This window comes from Myotis myotis, unplaced genomic scaffold, assembly GCF_014108235.1.
Source record: "Myotis myotis isolate mMyoMyo1 unplaced genomic scaffold, mMyoMyo1.p scaffold_m19_p_6, whole genome shotgun sequence".
Classification (NCBI taxonomy): Eukaryota; Metazoa; Chordata; class Mammalia; order Chiroptera; family Vespertilionidae; genus Myotis; species Myotis myotis.
Window position 1 is genome coordinate 23749742 of NW_023416368.1, and position 14642 is coordinate 23764383.

The 14642-nt window shown below is 43.5% G+C and overlaps 1 non-coding gene across 1 annotated transcript; it reads right to left on the reverse strand.

Annotated features, from left to right (window-relative positions):
• Positions 1 to 12348: 12348 nt before the first annotated feature.
• Positions 12349 to 12468, reverse strand: LOC118659486. The gene has a single exon (XR_004968598.1). It is a non-coding gene; the product is annotated as a small nucleolar RNA SNORA61 (small nucleolar RNA).
• Between the last annotated feature and the right edge of the window lie 2174 nt (positions 12469 to 14642).

Genomic DNA, 14642 nt, shown 5'->3' on the forward strand with positions numbered 1-14642 from the left:
CGCAGAGCCCTGATTGAAATCCATACACATCTAATCTCAGAGCTTGTGAGTTTCACCATGACACATTTTGTCCTATTTCTGATTCTAAAAAATGAATATCCTGTGCGTGTATACACACCTGTAAAGGTGCATAGGATATCGTGGACCTCAGCTGGAAACCACCTGAGATGGCTTCTACAAGCTACATCTGGGGCAGCTACGGAACCAGCCACCAGCCAGGGCCCTGGGGACCCAGAAGGGGGTCCCGTGAAGGGGAACCTGCTATTGACAAGCAGGTCAGTCTCCTTTGGAGAATGGGTTTTCAATCTTGATTCCTTCCTCTTAATATGTGCATTGAATACTCTATGAGAAGCGTCCATGTAAAATAAGTTTGGGTACAAGTATAGAGAAATGGCTCACCACTTATTTCTTTTTTAAATCTGAACACTTTCTAGCGTGCATTTAATGTGTTTTACTAGGTATCTGCACATTGAAGAGGGAAATGGGGTTTTGAAAACACCTCTAACCAAACCATGTTTTTAAATTGTCATGGAATTGCACCTTTGGGTTTTACTTTAGGTCTCCCGCTTATTCAGCTTTTCCAGTTTCATGGTGATTTTGTCTTAAATCCAGGTCTAGTGTTTGACGAGTAAAATCAGAGAGAGGTTATTAAATTGGATTTGCAGTTGCCCAGCTACCTCAGTGGTTGTCTCTTAAAATCAGTTTGTGTTCTAAGTGTCAGTAATGAGACTTGGGCCTGGGAACCTGTTTCACTCTTCTGCTGACTGTGAGGGTTTTCATGCTCCCTATCCGACATGTAGTAACCCCATCTCCATGATGTGCAAAACTTGGCAGCGAGGCCGCCTATTTCAGGAGATGAAAATGATCTGGGCAGAGGTCAAGGTAGAATGTTCATGGCCCCATGACTCCCCAGTTTATTAGCTTTGTATGACCTTGAGCAAGACACCTAGCCTCTCTCAGCCTCCGTTTCTACTTCTGCAGGATGGGGGAATCATAGTACCCATCCTTCAGGGTTACTGTGAAGATGAAATGAAATCATGCCTACCACACAGTCATTAGTGAAAATTAATTGCTATTATCATTATTTCTATTTCAGGAACATGGGGATGAGAATTTTTCAGTTCGTCACTTAATACAATAATGTTGCCTTTGCTTCTGCTGAGGCACCTGAAGGCCAGAGCCAACTGATGACTTACTCACTGTACCCAGCATGGAAATGCGGGAAGGCAGAGAAGGGAGGGTGACTGAGGATGTGAAAGATAGGACCGCAGGAGCAGATGCCCACATTTGTGTGAGTAATGATAGCAACTGGGGCAGTGAAAACAACAACCAAGAAAATTACCATTTTCTGTAGCCTGGGAACTTGTGTGTCCTTGTCAGTGTTTCCTGTGATGGTTTAAAACTTCCAGAAGGCATGATTGCCTTTCTTTCCTTTTGAAAGCAGACCAAGTATAAATAGTGAATAAATGAATAGTACTTTGGGTACAGTGCCCAGCAAACAAATACTCAGCCAGTATCTTCTAAATTTTTTAAAGATTTTTGCCAATGAAGTGGAATAAAAAAGGAGAACATCTCAACCTAATTAGGAAGGTGCTATAGGCTTATATGCCCCCCCCCCCCAATTCATTTCTGAAGCCCTAATCCCCAGAGTGGTGTAATTAGAAATGTGGCCTTTGGGGACTATGGGCACCCTGTGGGTGGCAGCTAGACTTGCTGTACCCCAGGTCATTTGCTGCGTGACCTCAGACCCAGCACTGGCACCAAGTTTGAAGCTGATCCGTCTGATGAACACCTCTTGTCCCTACTTGGTGACTCACTGAAAACCCACCTCATGCAACTTGAGTACTACTTGAGACTCTTTTAAAAAATGTGTTTTTTTTTTTATTTCAGAGAGAGAGAGAGAGAGAAACATCAGTGATGAGAAAGAGAGAGAGTCATTGATTGGTTGCCTCCTGCATGCCCCCTCCTGAGGATGGAGCCCGCAACCTGAGCATGTGCCCTGACCGGGTATCAAACTGTGATCTCTTGGTTCATGGGTCAATGTTCAACTACTGAGCTACACTGGCCAGGCCTGAGACTCTTTCAGTGACTGAGCCTACCAGGCAGCCAGCAGCTGGAAGCAGGCAGAGGCAGATCTTGGGGTGCTGTGGGACTTCTGCTGGCCTGCCCCCAGGCCTACGGCTGGTAAAAGCCAGCATTGGTGTACAGCTTGGTCCTTCCTGAACATACCCAGGCACAGCAGAAGCATCCACAAACTGTGGTTCACTTTGTAGCGCCAAGCAGGCTGCCCAGGGCCAGTCATAGGCAGCGTCTGACATTGGCCTGCACCAGAATCCCTCCCAAGAAGCTCCAGAACCAACATACCCAGTGGCCAGTTTCAGACAACATCAGAGCAGGATCCAATTAGCTTCACAAGTGGCATATCCAAAGGGAGCTTTTGGCAGGCATCAGACCCAAATGTGGCCTTTGGCAGGTAATTAACTTTAGATAAGTTCAGGAGGGTGAGGCCCTCATGATGGAATTAGTGCCCTAATAAGAAGAAACTCCAGGTCATTCTCCCTCCCTCCCTCCCTCCCTCCCTCCCTCCCTCCCTCCCTCCCTCCTACCCTCTCTCCCTCCTTCTCTCCCTCCCTCCCTCTCTCCTGTGAGGCCACGGCAAAAAGACAGACATCTAAAAGCTAGGAAAATGGTTCTCACAAGGATTCAACCATGTTAGCACCTTGATCTTGGACTTCCACCATTCAGAATTATAAAAAATAAATGTCTCTTGCTTAAGTTACTCAGTTTATGGTATTTTGTTATGGCAACACAAGCTGTAAGATAGGAGTGTTCTGTGCAGTCATTTAGACAGGCATACTCTCTCACATGGATGGGGGAGAAGGCACTTGGAGAATGAGGTGGTGGCATGCACTAGAGCAGTGGATCGCAACCTGGCCCTGCAACAGCCTGGTCCTAGGATGCAGGCAAAAGCCCTGTATTTTAAACAAGTTGCCCAGTTGCTTCTTATATGTGGCCAGGTACGAGCGTCACTGGACAGGTGGAAAGAGCCATCTGACTTTAGGATGAAACTGATCCAGAGTTCAGACTCTGCTAGTCTGTGGCCTCTGGCAAATTATCCACTTCTCTGAGGGGCTGAGTTTCTTCATCTTGAAGAAAAGGGATATAGTAATGCTAACATTTATTGGGGCCTGCTCCCTTCTAGGTATCGTGTAAGTGTTTATCACATTATCTCATTTAATTCTCACAGCAAATTTTATTTTTAGAATGAGGCAATTTAGAGGGAGACGGACAAAGAGAGACTAAATGCCTTATTGAAAATCCCACAGCTGGTTAAACACAGACTTAGAGGCTAAGGCAGGCTAATCAGACACCAGGGCTGCAGTTTCTGTGAGGGTTTATGTTAATTTTAAAGTGCTGAGATTGGTGATGGGCACAGTATTGTTCACTAAATTGTATTGGCTATTATTATCTGATAAATCAGTGTCAATTGTCTTTGTTATTGTTTAGGACAGACCTATTACAGGCTGTCATGGATTGGTGTGTGGCTCTAATTTAGACCAAAGTGTTTTCCAGGGAAACAGGCGAATCTGACTTTTCCCAGAATAGAAACTAACTTTCACAAAAGGCAATAGAACAGTCAATTCTGATTTGGGAATCAGAAGATTACCAGCTACTAGTTGTGTGGTCTGGTCAAGTCAGATAACCTCTGTTTTCACACCTGCCAAGTGGGCTTATGTGATGGTTAATGTGATGTGTCAACTTAACTGGGCTAAGGGATTGCCTGGATCACTGGTAAGACAGGATTTCTGGGTGAGTCTGTGACCTTGTCTCTGGAAGAGATCGTGGTTTGAATCAGCAGACCAGGTAAGGAGGTTCAGCTTCCCCAAGGCAAGTGGGCGCCATCTGGTCTGTTGATGGTAGAATAGAGTGAGGAGTTGGAGGAAGGGCTAATTCACTCTGTCTGCTTGAGCTGAGGCATCCATCTTCTGCCCTCAGATTGAAGCTAACGTCCGCCCCCCAATTCTCTGGCCTTCGGACTTAGTCTGCAGATGGCAAGTGGCAGGTCATGGAACTTCTCCACCTTCCTAACCATGTGAGCAAATTCCTCTGTCTCCTGTTATTATAGTACTCAATATACCACAGTGGTGCCTGACATATTGAATACTAATATGTGCTAGTTATTATTAATGTGGTCGCGGTTGTTTTTTTATCTTTCGGCAAAGGTCTTTGACGTCTTTGGCTGACCCTGTTATAGGATGAAAAATATGTACGCTTAGAGGCATCCAAGTGTGCCTTTGATTTCTGTCCCAGGTTAGCAGAAAATCTGAAACACAGTTTGCATGACCACAGGTTGTGGCACATCTCCCTGACCTTAGGCAGGATGGTGTCCAGGAAAGACCAAAGCAGGCACCCTGCTCTCCTGTCCAGAGGGCTGATGAGGGCCTGCAGCCTCCCCAGCCAATCTACACTTTCTGTTGGGCTGAAATTGAACCAGATTCTCACTATATTTGTGAATAATGGACTACAAACACTGTGTGCTAGTTACTTGTACATAGGCACATACAGGTATACAGGTACCTCTCAATGAACAGAAATGTGCACCAGAAACTCGGAAAGTCTATGAATTAAACTGGACAAGTAAGAGCTCAAAGCTCATAGATGTGGAGCCCTGAGCTGCCATCATCTGGACTGCTAGGCTCTCCAGAATTAGCAGTTTCATAGCTTGAAACATAAGTCTATTTGTTCATAATTCATTAATAACAGCCACTGCTCATTGACAATTTACCATGTGGCAGACACCATGCTAAAGTCAAATATATATATATATATATATATATATATATATATATATATATATATATACACACACACACACACATACATACCAAGTATGTCACGATTTCATCTAATCGTCACTCTCTGAGTAAATGTTATTATCTCCATTGGGGAAACCAGGAGACTGAGGCTTGAGACTAAGTAATTTACACTAGGTTGTACCCCAAAAGTATGACAGCCAGGAATTGAACCCAGACTATTTGGCTCCATACCTCTGAAACATTAACTACAGTTTTCTCAGAAAGTTTTCAAATTAATGATTTTAAAAGTATGCTTTAGGCTAAAGTGATATTTATTATCACATACAGACACCTTTTCTTCCTACCTTTGCAGCACCTCTTGTGTTTATCATGAAATCCAATGAATTGATAGGAGTCACTTAACAAAAACTTGCCATGGAGACAAGCCTGGCCCAAATGCATCTGTTCCTTCCAGAGAGGGCTATCTGTGAGCACGTATCTAAGAAGATATATCACTTCTCTACTTGGGAAAACTAATGGGAGTGCTGAGCAATTACCTGGAAAATGCAGTCAATGCCAGCAGGCAATAAGAATAATTTAAACCAATGAACTCTCTCCCCGCGACTGCAGGGTTCCGTGTACAGTTTTCTTTTTCTGTCTTGCTGTTTTGTTTTCCATTGGCTGAGCTTTCCAAATAATTGTTCCATCTGTCCACTTCACTTTGCCTGAGTAATCACAGCCCAAGGGGAGTTAGAAGTCAAATGCCAGACGTGCAGGGAGACCTATGTTTGGGAAGAGCCGTTGTTGTCTGTTCTCCTTCCCTGCAGCTGGGCCAGGGATCTGGAAGTAAGTTGCTTATAAGCACCAGTTGCCCCAGGGAGGAAGACGCAGTTGGGGAAAGGGCGTGGTGGAGCCATTTGGGAGACCTCATTGTCAGTGTTCGCTAGCAGGATCAAAAGCATTTAGCATTGAGATTAAGGGGAGAGACCATAGCTGAGACAGAGGTAAAAAGTGTGGAGACGGGAAATAAAAACTAGAACATTTGTAACGGCTTTTGATTGTGCCATTTACTCTGTACTAGGTAGGCTCTTGGCTGGACATAGTATGCACTTTATTATTTAGATCCTCCCAACAGCTCTGTTTCACAGATAAAGAAACTAAGAGAAGTCAATTAACGTGCCCAAGATCACATAGTTTGTAAATACCGGTAGCAGAGCCTGTATTTGAACTAAGTTTATCTTAATCCAAACCCCTTGCTCTCAGGCATTGTTCCTGGCTACTCTAAACAGGGGGTGCTGACCAATGGTGGAATAGAATCCTGGAGAAGACAATGAAAGCAGGGCTATTGTTTATTCCATAGCAAGATATTTTACATGCATTAGAAGCAAAGCAAATTAGGTCTTTAATTTACAGAAGCACAGAGAGGTTATGTAACTCACTGAGTCCACAAAGCTGGTAAGTAGGTTAGTGAAGGATTTGAACCTGGGTCTCTGAACCTGGTCAAATACTTCATTCTTCAGTATGTTAAGTAGCCTCCTTTTTTCCATACTATTAACTCACAGGAAAATCAGTTTAGCTCTGTGTCTTATAAGTTATGTTCCACAGAATACCATGTTTCTGAAGATATTTAGCAACAAATAAAAACAGGTTTGTCAAATGCTATATTACACAAGGTTAAGCAGATTTCTAGAATCTAAGACTTCTCCTAGCACCTGTCCTGTTAATGCCCATTGTAAATATTTAAGAAAGGGCCATGATATGCAGAATGTCCCTAACTTATTTGACTATGGAACCACTTTTTTTCTCAGATAAAGGATGGCCAATGTATCTACCATAGATTTGGCTTTCCTCCTATGCTTTTGCACTGGCTGCCTAATACCTGGACCTGATGTCTGCTGAGCTGCCAACTGGGGAAGGTGTGAGGTCTCTCTTTGTTGCTCTCTCACTGCCTTTTCAGAATCCCACTCCAAACTTCTATCTTATGTGATCCATCCTCTTCCAGGTGCAGTGAGTCACACAGAGACCATTCTATCCTGATAAATATAATAGAATATAATGGCTTCCTTCATTAACCCAGCTTATTGAAGGGTTTGTGGGGGGGAAAGGAAATGCAGAGAAATGCCTCTTAATGGTGGAATTTTATGAACAAAGATCAGCCTGTGCCTTGGGGGACTGGGTCTTCTTGGTGCTCAGGTGTAGGCTACGACCTTCTGCGACTGCAGATGAAGGATGGGAGTTTAAGGAGTGATGTCATGGGTGCAAATTGGATGGCTAGGATGTTCAAGGGGTGATGTCAAGGGTGCAAATTGGATGGCTAGGTAAGTTTCAAATTAACATGTATGAAAAACTTAAGAATAGATAGCCATAGTGCCATTTAAAATCAAGGAAATATTTACAATGTTTTATTTTGGAAATACATTTTCTTTGTATTCTCCTAAATTGTATAGTAAAAGAGCATCAGCTACCTTGATAAGCTTGAATTGAGATAGGCATATGACATGAGCCAAAGGGAAAGAGAAGGCATTGACTCTGGTGGTATCTGCATGGGTCATTCCAGTGGTGTAATTCTTTGGCTCTTCGATCTGGTCCAGATGGCCTATGGAAGCAGAGTTTTCATTGGCCCAGTCCCTACCACATGGAGGTGTTGGGAGGACTCCTTCATACTTTGATTCATCCACCCATTTGCTAGTTACAAGGTGCCAACTGCAAGTCTGGCGCTGTGCTCAGTTCTAGGAATATGATGGAGAGAGATAGACATAGCCACTGCTCTCAAGGGACTTCACTCCAGTGGAGAAGGCAGATGTCAATAAGTTACTTAACCTCTCTGTGCCTCTGTAAATTAAAGATCTAACTTGCTTTTGCTTCCATTGTGTGTAAAATATCTTGCTATGGAATAAACAATAGCCCTGCTTTCATTGTCTTCTCCAGGATTCTATTCCACCATTGGTCAGCACCCCCTGTTTAGAGTAGCCAGGAACAGTGCCTGAGAGCAAGGGATTTGGATTAAGATAAATACAGTCTCTGCTACCATCCTATCCTACATAATAAAAGCCTAATATGAAAATCGACCGGATGGTGGAACGACTGGTTGGCAGGGGACGGGGCTGGTAAGTGGGTGGTGCCAGGCCAGCCAAGGCAGGTGCCAGTGGGTAGAGGGAGGGGACAACGATCGAGGGTGGGATAGAGGGGGTGGCGGTGGCCTGTGGTGGTGGAGTGATGCTCAGGGGGCGGGGCCAGCTGCTCACCAGCTGGCACTGTCCCCTGATGGCCCCGTGGGTCACCTCCCAAAGAGGGAGGCCACGGGTGGCGGCAGGGCGATGGGGGGCGGGGCTGGCTGCTCCCAGCCAGCACACGTATTTTGTGCACCAGGCCTATAGTTAAATAATATAGTTGTAGAGTAACAGCGTCATAGCAAAGAAAGATGATGGTATGTAATGCCCATTTAATATCTAAGGGCATCTAAGCATAACATTCAAAACACTTCCCAATCTGTTCCTTCCCATCTCAGTTAATGAAAACTCCATGTTTCCAGTCATTGAGGCCAAAAACATCTTGACATTGTCCTTTATGATGAGCTTTCTTGCATACCCAACATTCAACACTTTTTACTACCTGCATTCTGGCCTATTTCTGCCTTAGATTATGGTAGTGCACTAGCCTCCTAAATGGCTGCTTTCCTGTTTTCTTTTCTATAGAGCAGCCGCTGTGACTTCTTTGCTTAAAACTCTCCAGTGGCTTCTGATCTCATTCAAAGTATAAGGTAGGAGTCCTGGCAATGTCCTAGCTGTTTAAGGCCTATGTATGATCAGCCACTCTGTCCTTGTTACCTACTACTCCCCTCTGTAACCACACTAGTTTCCTTAGGGCCCCACTTCCCACCAACACACCAAGCACTTACCAGCTTTAAGGATTTTGCAAAGGCTGTGCCCTCTCCCTAGAATGACCCCTCCTAGCTATCTGGCCTACTCACTCACTTATTTTAAGTTTTCACTCACATGCCACTTTGCTAGAGGAGACATAGCTGAGCTTCTCATATAAACCAGTGTCCCCTGTAGCTTTTCATTCCCTACAACCAGCTTCTTTTTACTTCATAGAACTTATCAACACTTAACACATCATGTGTTTAGTTATTTCATTATTGTCTATTTTCCCATCTCCTAGAATGCAAGTTGATGAGAAAAGCAACCTTGCTTTCCATATTTCCACAGACTGGGACATAGTCAGACCTCAATAAATACATGTTGAACACTTGACTGAAGAAGTGGTTACAGACAGACATGGGCACCTGAACAGGGGGACAGGGGTATGTGACCAGCCAGGAGTGGGCACCTGAACAGAGGGGCAGGGGCTCCTGATCAGGAAGAGGTGGGCAGGTGAGCAGGGGGCGGGGGCATGTGATTATTCGAGAGATGTTCCTCGAGAATGGAGGAGGGCCCACATGAAGATTGAAGGGTTGTTGCCAGGAGCCCCCAGAAGCTGAAGAGGCAGGAAGGACCTGCCCTGAAGCCCTTGGAGGGAGCACAGCCCCAGACACCCTGATTTCAGATTCTGGCCCCTGAACGGGGAGAGCCTGTGTTCCTGTTTGTTTAGGCCGGTCTGTACTCATCTGAGCAGCAGCCTCAGGAAATTTACACCTCCTTGCCCCTGCTAATGGGGCTTGCCAGGGTTCTGGGGACAGCAGGGGCCAACAGGGCGATTCATTCCTGTGTCTGTGCCTCGGTCCTGTCTCCCGACCCCCCTACCCCTGGGGCTCCTCAGCAGTGAGAGTTCAGTGGGCGCACCAGGGCAGGCTGCTTGGTGGGAAGTGCAGATGCAGGTTACTCCAAAGCCCCGCCCTAACCTCCTAGGCCTTTCCCCTAATGAGTCCATCCGGGGGCTCCCTTTTGTGAAGCACCTGGGTTGACAGGAGCCAGCAACTGGGTTTTTGTGCCCAGATTCTAGACTTGAATGATGCAATAAGCAATAGCATCACCCCAGCTTTAAAGGAGGGAGAAATGGCCTAATCCCAATGACATTCAGCTCCTTTGTCCCTCCTGCCAATGTAATTGTCCTTCCTACTCTTATTCATGCATCTTCTTTTGCATAGAATATTAGGAGGCAGAAAGTAGCTTATGCCCTGTAGAGTGCCATTTTCCTAGGCAGCTCCTCTCCTGACGAAGCTCCTGAATCTAGTTCAATGGGGTTAGTTCAACAGGTGAGCCACTTGTGTCTAGTCATTTTGGGGCTCTCCCCACACCTGGTTGTTTCAGGAGACATTCTAGTGACCTCGGCTCCAGCCAGAGAAGATGTCATCCTATGTGTGCAAACTGTGTGATCTCAAAGAGGAAGCAGCACAGGGGGAAAGTCAGATCATCAAAAAGGGAACCCACAGCATTACCTCTTCAATATGCCTTTTCCTGCCACCTTTTGTCCTTGGCATGTATGGAGAGTTTTAAGAAAAATCTTAATTTACTAATCTACCATTACTAACAGATGCTTCCTTTTAACCAGAAAGCTTCCCTCGTACATACAGGATAGAATTTGGGTTGCAGAACTTCCATCTGCCTTTTACAACAGAGGCACCTATGGGATATGTCATGAGGAGGGAGGCCTGAATTCTGAATCCAGCTTTGCTACCCTTAGCCACGTGACCTTAATCTCTCTGTGCTTTCATGTCTTTGCTTAGAACCAATTAATCTAATGGGTTGTTGTGAGGACTCTATGAGTTTTGCTTCTCTTGGTGCCCAGCATAAAGCAGAACCTCAAAAGATAATCAGAAGCTCTAAGGATAGAAAAATATGTCTAATGTGTAAAGAGAATTCAGTGGTCATGTTCATGCATGATTGTATGCATGGTTCTCCTGGGGGCGATTTGTGATTTCAGTGTACAAGAAGCCAGTATTGGGCAAGCTTGCTGAGCTCTGGGCTGCTGCCAGGGGCTGCTGGAGGATCCTGGAACACATTTTAAATGACCGTCCCTTGCAGTATTATTCATACCTGCGGATTCTAAGTTTTCGCTTTCTGTTTCCTGTCAGAGCGTTATTTTAGCTTCTAACTTTGCAGGTTCTTGCTTCATCTACCTTTTTCCAGAGCAAGGAATGAGTGTCCAGGAAGGGAGTGGAGGACAAGGATAAATAAGGTTGTACCTGCTTGGCTGGATTTCCTTCCTTGATGTTTTGATGTGGCGCTGTTTGATTACCCTGTGTGCAAATGCGCTCTCTGCTTTCCATCTTGCCAACTTTTTGATTATTTTCTTCCTTCACCAAGAAGAAAAAAAACAACCACCCAAACCCCATTGGCCATATAATTTAATTGAATTTATGGTAGCTGTCATCAAATAAAATAAAAACCTCACAGACACGAATACAGCCAATCCTAGGATTAGGTTACCTCTGAAGTTTTAAAAAATTCTTCAAGGCATTTATTTGCAAAGTGGACTCCATCTCCATATTTCATAAGCATAATAGAAATGTATTATTTATCAGGTGGTCTAGGCATGCCTGCTCAAATGAAGGGTTGCAAATTCAACCTTCATGTAAAAATCCTCAGTGGACATCCATCCCCCAGTTTGCAGGAAAGGTGGGCTTTTCAATCCTGAATTTCCTGATCTATTCAACAGACTCCAGGCTCCACACCAGGAGTGACCTTTCTTGGGATTACAAGCCTGTGGATTTGCATAGAATGACTTCCAATACATAAAATTACAAAATAACTTACAATATCAAAATTGTCCCATTGGGCAATTCAGCTCCCATTGGGCTGAATTTTATCTGTCCTTCCCATCACAGCCTATACCCACCCCAAAGATGGTCTTGCAAAGTCTTTAGGAGGAAATAAGATCTCCAACTTCATCAATTTCCGTTGTCAGTAACTCAGACTTGAGAGTTTCATGCCTTGACAACTCGTCTGACCTTTCCGTGCAGGCCTGAGAAGAAATCCAATTTGGCCTACTGCTGGTTCCTATTGGTCTCAGATCCCATGGGCCAGAGGAAACCATGCCTCCCAGATCCCAGGCAAATGATGAGTAGATAATTGGCACAGCAGAAAACAAATGAGCAGGCCCTTGTTTGGCTTTTATCCACTCTGCTTTATTTATCTATTTTTTACATCAAGAATTTAAGGGAATGTAGCACACAAGACAATCCATGCTGCAGGGCAGGATGGATAAGGAACCAGCTCCACAATAAGGGATGGGCAAAGGCCTATTTCAAGAACCAGCAGGCCTTGGAGCATGGATGAGGAGCTGAGGGGATTTTTGTTTCTGAAGTTTCTGTTCTGGCCTGGATCTAGCTCAAAGAACAGTCAGTCTCCTTCACAAGCTTGTCTTTTAGCTTGCCTCTTACTGTAGAGCTCTCCCAATGCTGTATATCTTGTAGATCCTTAATTACAAATGAAGATAGTTTACTGGTAAGAGATCTAAAAAAAAAAAAAAAAAAGATGACACTTTTAAGAGCCCTTCCAAAGGCAGAAATATTAGTCACAATCATTACACCAACTGCCCAGATTCACATACATCCTTCCTCCCTTTATCTCATTTTACAAGAGAGGACAAAACAAGCTCAAAGCGAATTCAACCTTGTTTGAAACTAGCCCACAAACTACAAGCACTGTGAGGCCAGCTTCAATATTACTTTTCCTCCTTTACGACCACCAAGATCGGTGTTCAGGTCCCATGGGAAAGGGAACCAGAGGGTAGCCATTCTACTTTATAATTCAGCACACATTTTAAGTGAAGCAATGTAGTAAGTATGTTAGCTACTTTTAATTTTTTTACATTTCTTTCATTGAATTTATTGGGGTGACATTGGTTGATAAAACTATATAGGTTGCAGGGGTACAGTTCTATAATACATCATCTGTATGTTGTATTGTGTGTTCATCACTCAAATCAAGTCTCCTTTCATCATCATTTATCCCTCCTTTACCCTCTTCCTACCTTCTCCCACCCCCTTTCCCTCTGGTAATCACTAGACTATTGTCTGTCTCTGAGGCTTTTGTTTTGTCTTGTTTTGTTTTGGCTTAATCAGTTCACCGTTTTTTGGGGGTGATTTTTTACCCAGCCTCCCACCCCTCCTCTCTGACAGCTTTCAGTCTGTTCTCTCTATCCATGATTCTGTTTCTATTTTTTTTGTTCGTTTGTTTTGTTCATTAGATTCCACGTGTAAGTGAAATCATATGGTATTTGTCTTTCTCTGACTGGCTTATTTCACTTGGCATAATATTTTTAAATATGATTGCCCTCTTTGGTGAATTGTAATTATATGCTGAAAATGGAGGAGTATTTACTAAAGCATCTATCAAGGCTTCTTTTTCTTTTTTCTTTCAAGATGTTTTTCTTCAGGACACTAGAAGACACTTTGTTCCTTGCAGGGCCACATGGTGTTCTCGGTATTGTAGGGAAGTAGACAGTGGTACAGTGACAAAATGCTGGCCCTATGTTCTGACTCGTGCCTGCTTGCTTACCATATCATGTACCTGAGCACTGATTTTTCCCTGTGGAAACAGCTTCCACCATGGGATTAAAGGTCCTCTTCTTTTATTTTCATTTAATTAAGTGAAGTATTTAAACTCTAAAGGGGAAAGGATGTGTAAGACACAAGTCCTGGATTCCAAGAATTCAGAGTCTATAAACAGATATGTAAATAAGGAATTATAGAATTGTACACCTGAAACCTATATAATTTTATTAACCAATGTCACCCCAATAGATCCAATTTTAAAAAAGAATTATAACACAGTGCTATTTGTGCTTTGATACTTGACATTTTGGCAAAAGGTGGAAAGTAGTGAGCCAGAAGATGAGTAAAATGGATTGTTCTGACCTGACTTACCTTTTAAAATCTAAAAATGGCTATTTGGTTTTTATTGCTGAAGAAATAAAAATGGTTGTGTAATTATGCAAAGATAACTTTGCTTTCTCCATTGGTGTGTGAGGGATTTGATTCAACGTATGAGGGATTTGAATATACAATGACTTTGACAAATTAAGTTGGATTTTTTTCTTCCATGAAAAGCCAGAGGCAGGCAGTTTCTGTGTTGTTTTAGTGTCTTCCTTTCTCTTTTGAAGGCCAGAATACTGCATTAGCTCCTGTCATCACATACTATTTTAGAAAAAAGAGAAATAATGGTAAATAGGAAAAAAGTAGCATCTGTAACATGAGACCAAAAATGTTTCCAGACATTCCTAGCAGAAGCAGGGGTCACATGGCCAGCCCTAGCTGCAAGGGAGTCTGGGATTACAAGTGTAGTTTGTTTGTTTTTTAACAACAGTGCAGTGTGTAGCAATGAATGAAATCAGGAATCTCTTGGTAAGGTAAAAGGAAAGCATAGATATTGCATAGTCAATCAGGAGTGCCTGACACACACCATTTATCATATGTTAAAAAGAGAGAGAGAGCCGAAACTGGTTTGGCTCAGTGGATAGAGCGTCGGCTTGCGGACTGAAAGGTCCCAGGTTCGATTCCGGTCAAGGGCATGTACCTGGGTTGCGGGCACATCCCCAGTAGGAGATGTGCAGGAGGCAACTGATCGATGTATCTCTCTCATTGATGTTTCTAGCTCTCTATCTCTCTCCCTTCCTCTCTGTAAAAAATCAATAAAATATATTTAAAGAGAGAGAGAGAGAGAGAGAGAGAGAAATAGAAAGGAGTGTGATTAACTATCTGAGGAGATAGTCTGCTACCAGAACTGGGTTTTGATGTATAAATAACAGTCTCATTAGAAGCCAGAATTTAATTATAAATGATTTTGAATGTGCATGTGATTTCAAAGTTAGTTCTATAGGAATAAATATTCTAGTCAACTGACAGGTATGATATGATGAGAAACACAATATTTATTGTCTCCAGAAATAGTCTTGTAAGGTGAC